General features: G+C 36.2%; 2 long non-coding RNA genes across 2 annotated transcripts in view; both read right to left on the bottom strand.

The window, feature by feature from the left end:
- LOC109217543 overlaps positions 1-1,037 on the bottom strand; it is a 2,006-nt gene extending 969 nt beyond the window's left edge. The window contains exon 1 of the long non-coding RNA XR_002066654.1: positions 712-1,037. This is a non-coding gene — a long non-coding RNA (uncharacterized LOC109217543). The remainder of the gene's footprint in view (positions 1-711) is intronic.
- Positions 1,038-1,109: 72 nt separating this feature from the next.
- On the bottom strand, positions 1,110-1,844 carry LOC109217544. The gene is made up of 4 exons (XR_002066655.1): positions 1,643-1,844; positions 1,449-1,541; positions 1,279-1,377; positions 1,110-1,199 (listed from the first exon to the last, which is right to left on the bottom strand). It is a non-coding gene; the product is annotated as an uncharacterized LOC109217544 (long non-coding RNA).
- Positions 1,845-6,119: the final 4,275 nt, after the last annotated feature.

The following is a 6,119-nucleotide window of genomic DNA, read 5'->3' as shown; positions in this document are numbered from 1 at the left end:
GAAGCAACAGAAGAATAACAAAACACACAGCTCGAAAAGGACAACGGCACAACAATTTCAAGTTCTTATGGCAAGGAAAAGTGTTAATACTTGGATCATGCAAGGCATCGAACATTGCAAGCATGCTGTATGTGCACCACATGCTCATGTATCAAAAACAGCAAAAAGCTGTCACGCGTGGGTTCATTTACCAAGCAATGTTGTACACTTTGTAGTCAAGTGCATTGGGTTATTAAAACAAGGAACTTGGGGTCCTTTTTTAATACATGGATCATCTTTCAATATTGCACACCCAAATGCACGACCAAGGAAAAGAATGGAAATTGTTGCAGCATGTGGACAACAACAACGACAAAGAAATATCAACAAAAGGACACCAGTACCACCAGCGTAGAGGCAGTAATGAATTTTCACAAGAACATTGGCTTTATTAGTTATTTCATGACTAGTGTAGCTAGTAATCATCGTGTGATATCAATGTTGAGTTCAATACTCGATTTTGGTAATAGGGTTAATGTAATTTTTAAATTTTATCACTTTCATAGATTAAGACCACCTGACAATGTATTTTGTTTTTAATTTTCTTTATATTAATAAAACGTAGCCCTAGACGCTTGCCTAGCGGATTACCAAAAAACCTTTAGCGACGGAGGCTGGAAATTAGTTTCATAGATTAACATCAATTGAGGTTTCATGTAAGTTGTTACTCACCTGGTATCATCAAGGATCCAAATAGTCATTCTCCTCAGCTGGAGGCTGGAAATTAGTTTGTTGCGCTAATACTAATTCTTTTATTTTCCTCAATTCTCTCATCTCATTTTCGAAGTTAGACAGACGATCCTTCAAAGACTGGTTTTCATTTTCAGTTGAACGTAGCTTAGCCAATAATTCAGTTTTTGAAGTAGTTCCCCCTTTCAAATCTTTCGCCTTTAATCCACCCCCAAAGCCAAATACATGACTACGACTTTGAGGTCCAAAGCATTTTTCTACAATCTCTATGTTAGGAAATGACGGTTCAGACTGCACCAATTCCTTGATTTGAGCCTACAAAGTATATAGAGAAATTTTTGTCAGNAATCTTTACGCCTTAATCACCCCAAGCCAAATACATGACTACGACTTTGAGGTCCAAAGCATTTTTCTACAATCTCTATGTTAGGAAATGACGGTTCAGACTGCACCAATTCCTTGATTTGAGCCTACAAAGTATATAGAGAAATTTTTGTCAGATCCCATAATAACTAAAAGTAAAGAACATGTTCAATTAACCAAACACACATGTTTCTCGATTGTTTCTGGTTCAATAAGTGTGTTATTCTTCTTGCGAGTCTCGAAGAAAATAGTTGCCAAATCTGGTGGTTTGCCATCTTTTTCGCCCTTTACATAAAAGTAAATATGTCAAATAACGTCTCATCAATATTAAGCAAAAATAGATTTGATGATAACACCTTTTGATAAATAATCTCTCTGATTGGCTTGCTACCAATATGATGAAGCATCTTCAACTTAGTTCTATTTGCTGCATTCCTGTTACTTCTCGCCTATATTTGAGTGACAACATTAAATCAAATGCTATAAATAAGTTATCAATTAAAATATCACTGTATAAAATAAAATTACATAATTAGGTATTATGTCAAACCTGAAAACTTTCTGTAGAAAAATGTTCCTTTACCAACAACTCCCATTGTTTTTTGTCTACCCCCTTGGGCACATTCTTAAGCCTCTTGGATTGGCTTACCCTTCACATATGTTGCATGCAATTGTCCTCTCCATTTGTTCTGTAACTCTTTCATCCATCCCATAATCTGATCGCGATGGATATCCATGTCATCACTCTCAAATTTATCCTGCAATACATCAAACATATATTGATATCCAATATGATCGCAGAAACTCCATGTGATAGAAGAAAACATAGTTCTACAATAAAGCTTGAATTAACAAATGCCTTAGCTTTATTTCAATTTTGTAAATAAAGCTACCACAGGCCAAATACTATATGAGATTTTTGAATTCCGATACTTGGATTATAAGCATGGACATAATGAAATTTTCCTGTTTCATACACAACCAAGGTGGTAAATTATAAGGAATAAGTACCACAGGCCAAATACTATATGAGGTTTTTGAATTCTGAAATGGATGGAATCCATCACTAGCAAGTCCAAGTCGAATATTACGAGGCTCAGCCGCAAATGAGGGATGAAGTTCATCAAATGATTTCCATGCCATTGAATCAGCTGGATGCCGCATTGTTCCACCATCAACCCTTTTATCATGATGCCATGTCATTAGAGAAGATGTCTTTGCAGACATATACAACCTTTGAAGCCTAGGCTTCAGTGGAAAATAATGTAAAATCTTTGATGCTATTTTTTTACCATTCTTATTATTCTTTGCTTCCCCGCTATGTTTATCTGTTTTCCATCAGGATGCACCACAGACTTTACAGGAATCAAGTAAATTATCTTCCTTCCAATATAGCATACAATCATTTATACAAGTATCAATTTTTTGGTAGGAAAGCCCAAGATTCCGAATCACCTTTTTTGCCTCATAATATGAATTTGGCAAATTCGCTCCATCAGGCAACATATCATCCATCAACATTTTTAATAACATTGTAAATGACTCGTTGCTCCAACGACCCATACTTTTTATGTGAAGCAATGTAATCAAAGTAGAAAGCTTTGAAATTTTCGAACTTTGGTATAGTGGCTTCTCGAAATCTTTCAATAGGCTGTAAAACATTTTGGCTTCAACATTTGGTTCTTCTTCAAGTAAATCATTGTAACCAACATCAGCAGTGCCTCCATCATGATTAGGATACAAATCCCTCAGCATTTCATGTATTTCATCCTCATCCTCATAATCATCTACTTCATTATCATCTTCAACTTCGCATTCCGACTGTGGCTCACCCAAAACTTCTCCATGATGATACCAAAAAGTATAATTTTGAATTATTCCATATACTTTCAAATGTATCTCGACTGTCTCACGTGTTCCTAATGTTGTGTTACAACATTTGACACACGGACATCGTATTTCATATAATTCTCCTGTTCTTCTAAAGGCATAATCCAAAAATTTTTGCACCCCAATTAAGTAGGATTCGTCAAGTCGGTTATCAACAAGTTGCATCCATCGTTTAATTGGTGCCATAATCGTGGATAGTAAATAGAAATAATATTTAAAAAATTAAGATCACAAAAACATTAAGATGCACGTTACTTATAAAAGAAAGTACTACGATGAACATTACTTGTTATTACACTTGCCAGACTCATCTTTATGACTAAACTTCCAACGATTTTACAAGAATGAAATAAATTACAAGTTGATATGCATAACATATAACTCACAATTGCTCAATAAAATGAGAAATTAAAACACATAAGACACTCTAACATTAAATCACTGATTTTTTTATCTTATCTCAATTGTACAAATTAATATGGACTTCACGCGCAACGCGCGTGTTCAGAAATTAGTATTATACTAAAAGTGGGAAGACCCAAAGTTAAAAGTTGATTTACAAATATACCCTTAAAAGTAAGTGGCAATATTGCCCATGAGTAAGAACCTGTCTTCTATTAAATTAAAATAAAAGAAAAAGATCAGTTGCATTGTTTCACATTCCAACTTTTCTCTGTTTGGTCCTATGAGCTTCTGCCGATTATAGTACTAACATTTATGCATAGTCTTTACTCACACTTTACTATACTATAAAAGCAGACACCAAAGTGTCAAATTACTTCATCTTTTTTTTATTTTCTATTCTTTGTTAGCATCTCCCTTTTCCCCAGAAGAACATTCTCTTTCTGTTTTCCTTTTGTAATTTCGCTTAACGCCCATGTAAAGAAATCTCAGTGAACTTATGGTGGGCTGCGTTATTGCTCTTCAATTAGTTTTCCCCCTTTATTACCCAATTATTATTGTTATCTTCACCATATATGTGATCAAAGGAAGTTTCATTGTGCCGTTATTTAAAGGAAACTCAGTATATATATTTTTAGACTATAATTTATATGCCTGCGATCTTAAATCTGATCCACTTATTCTTGATTATCATATATTATTTTGATTGTTTTGTTTCTTTTCTCCTTTGGATATAAATTTATGTTGCTTTCCGAACTAATTATGAAAATGACTGGTTCCAATACTAGAGCTATATTTTTTTTCCTTTTCTCCGCGATAAACATTCATAGACTATGGGTTATTTTTGTCTAACACTGGCTTGGGAAATCGTTTCCTTCTGATAATCAATGTAGCTTAGGATTTATCTTTGTTTATAGAGTCAAATTATAAGTATACTAATTCAATAAGTTGAAACCAGGAGAATATCTTTAGACAAAAAGAAAGAAAAGATGAAAGGTTTGTTTTAAAAGAAATTTTAGCAATCAATTGCATATATTAATATTTTACGTGATGCGATAACTTTTAAGAAAATGGACAGAAAGAGTACTTTCATTCAATAACTTGTATACGGGTTCATAATTTAATACGTATTTGTAGAAAAGATTACTACAATTGTAGTTTCTCTCAGTTGAACCATACAAACTATGCTCCATTCGTCTCTGAATTTAGTGTTACACGGTTTTGCAAAAATCTATGAATTTTTAGCCCAGTTTGTTTAAGTTTATCGATCAATTTAATTGGTTGTTTCTCATCTGATGAGCTGATTGAATCACCTTATGCCCCTGTTTTATTACCCCAAAAACAGATGACAAAGTGGGGTAAAAGCTATATTAACAAATTTATAGCTTTTTTTTTTCCTGTCTCCGAGCCTAAGATCGTGGCCAGTGGCGAAGCTAGAAAATTCTCTAAGGGTGTTCAGACTTGAAAGGAGTAAAAATATTTCCTGACAAAGGGTGTTCAATATATGTTACATACATCTAAAATCTAATATTTTACTTATATTTTTCTTCTCTTTCACTATGCAACAAATAGGCATGAGCAACTAATAGGGTTAATGCTCCTTTTTTCATGGACCAAACAAGTGAAAAAACTTAAACAGTATTCCTCCGTTCATATAAGTGACTTTTTGATATTTGTATTGGGTGATACCCTTTTTTGCTTGAGCCCGACCGGGTTGGGTCCGGTCCGGGGCAAGTCGGGGCCATCGAACCCGACCTGGATGCAAGGTAGAACGACGGCCACGTCAACAACCGAGGTCGAGTCATTTCGAGACCGTTGCAGAGCTCGATATGAGTCACCACCGAATGGAGAAACACACAAGGTCGGAAGCCGGACTCGTAACGGATAACCAAGCGTCGCCGGATATCTCTCCCAAACGTGATTTTCTCAACCACTTCAGGCCATTAAGGCGTAATTACAGGGATCCACGATGTAATTAATTTACTTACCTTATTTTTACCCTTAATCAGAATGTATAAAAGGGGAGAAGACCCCATAAAGAGTGGATCGGAAACCATTACACTACGGGACCATCTCTCTCAATTCTTGTACGCTATCAAGCACAATTGTTCTAAGCAATATTATATTCTGCGATTATTTACTTTAGCAGCAATTGTTGAGTCTTTATCTTTTATTTTCCTCAATCCAAACCTTTTGTATCTTTTAGTTCACGGATCCTTAAAACCCCATATAAATTCAATTGTTATCCGGATTCCAGGGTAAATAGTTTGGCGCCCACCGTGGGGCTAAGGATATTAGTGAGCTCTTTGATACTCTTTCTTGACGCATCACAGTACACTGGTTCTTTGCAAAAGAGTCCATCTTACATTCAAATTACCAACTCATAGAATGGCACAATCAATCAACAACGAACTTGAACAGCAGACAGGAAACAATGGAATGCCCGGGTTCGAAAACCCGATAGATGCCGATTCCCGGATGGCGCTCAACACTGATCAGGCCTCCGGATCATCACATAGCGTCCGGGGAGAGGACGATTCGAGGGCCCAGGCAGTCGGCGAAGAGACTATCAACCTTAAAATGATTTTTGACATGCTGCAAGCCCAGCAATCGGCTATAGCTCAGCTCCAGAGCCGGGTCCAGGAGCCTGTCAGGTCCGAGGAGGCTCCCCGTGCAGCTGCAATCATCAATCCGACCCCAGTACAGCCGGAACGGGGTGGGCCGGATGCTGATTC

This window comes from Nicotiana attenuata, unplaced genomic scaffold (genome assembly GCF_001879085.1).
Source record: "Nicotiana attenuata strain UT unplaced genomic scaffold, NIATTr2, whole genome shotgun sequence".
Taxonomy (NCBI): Eukaryota; Viridiplantae; Streptophyta; class Magnoliopsida; order Solanales; family Solanaceae; genus Nicotiana; species Nicotiana attenuata.
Note: the sequence above shows the minus strand (reverse complement) of the source record. Positions and strands in the feature narration are given on the sequence as shown.